We start from the raw sequence: 1,556 nt of genomic DNA, 5'->3' as shown, positions 1-1,556 counted from the left end.
ATGGGGTCTTGTTATGTTGCCCAGGCTGGTCTCGAACTCCTAGCTTCAAGCGATCCTCTGGCCTCAGCCTCCCAAAGTGCTGGAATTACAGGCATAAGCCACCACGCCCTGCCTCTGATACTTTCAGAAGATACTTTAAGAGGTTGTCTTTACAACCTCACAGTGGAAAAGGATTTCTTATGCATCACACACACACATACACACACACACACCCCTAGCTTTACAGAGGGAGACTGGTAAGTTCAGCTAAATTAAAATGGTGAACTGTGTCCATCAAAAGACACGAAAATGAAAGAGCCAGAAGGAATGGGAAAAGTTCTTTGTAACACATTTAACATATAATGAACTAATGTCCAAAATAAAGAACTACTTCTACCCAAAAAGAAAAATAGACAACCCAGTAGAAAAAAAAAATGGTCAAAAGATTTGAACAGCAACATCACCAAAGAGGAGATTTAAAATGCCAATAAATACATGGAAAAGTGCTTAATCGCATTAATGGTTTGGGAAATACTAACTGATACCACCATGAGATACCATTATTAACCTTCCATACTGGCAAAAATTAAAAAACCTGACAATATCAAGTTTTGGTGAAGATATGAAGTAACAGAAACTCTCATGTATGGCTGAGAGGAGTATAAATTGGTACAAGCATTTAAAAATTATTTGGCATTTACTTATTAAAGTTGAAGATACTAGAACCTAGAAGCCTGTAATTCAACTCTTCCCTCCTCCACGGGGGAACTGGTTCTGCAGAGAATCAAGCCGTAATGCCTCAGGCAGAGGTTCTCAAGGTGTGCCCTATGGCCTGGAAGCTTCAGCAGCATCTAGAAGCTTGTCAGAAATGCAAATTCCAGGGCCCCACCCCAGACCTACTGAATCAGAATCTCTGGGTGTGAGGCCTGGTAACATGTGTTTCAACAAACCCTCTCCACGATTCTCCCTTCAAGTCAGATGCACTGAGGCATCTGGCATATGAAATAAGCGAACTCTGTCATACACGTCTCAGATGGCACCAGTTACACAGCATTCTTGGAAGAACAGAGAAAACAGTTATTCAGATCACTTCTGTTCTGTGGTTCAGATGAGGGGCCAGTTGAAAAACACTACAGCAATCTTAGTTCGTGTGCACTGCTGTTCATAAAGCCTTCTTCCATAGTAGCCTCAAACCGGAAACATCCCTAATATGTGGTCACAGAAAGCGGGTAAATGTTGGCCCCTCTATGCTGTGTAATATTACATTGCCATGAAAATAATGAACAACAGCCACAGGCAACAAGAACAGTGTCCCAATAGTGATGGAAGCCAAGTTACGAAAGATGACATCCAATGCGATTCCATAAACATTCAAAGAGGGCAAAATAGACTGTTTAGGGATATACTCTAGGTGGCAAAACTACTGAGAAAGGCAAGAGAACGGTGACCACACAAGTCAGGCTGGCAGCTGCTTCTGGGACAGGGAGGAGGTGACAGGAGGAGTTCCAGGCAGTGGGACGGGGAGGAGGTGACAGGAGGAGTTCCAGGCAGTGGGACGGGGAGGAGGTGACAGGAGG

General features: G+C 43.5%; 1 protein-coding gene across 1 annotated transcript in view; it reads left to right on the top strand.

Moving 5' to 3' along the window:
- Nucleotides 1–1,556, top strand: part of KIF28P — a 75,527-nt gene that overhangs the window by 72,823 nt on the left and 1,148 nt on the right.

The sequence above is a fragment of the Colobus angolensis genome, unplaced genomic scaffold (genome assembly GCF_000951035.1).
Source record: "Colobus angolensis palliatus isolate OR3802 unplaced genomic scaffold, Cang.pa_1.0 Scaffold40, whole genome shotgun sequence".
Lineage (NCBI taxonomy): Eukaryota > Metazoa > Chordata > Mammalia > Primates > Cercopithecidae > Colobus > Colobus angolensis.
Note: the sequence above shows the minus strand (reverse complement) of the source record. Positions and strands in the feature narration are given on the sequence as shown.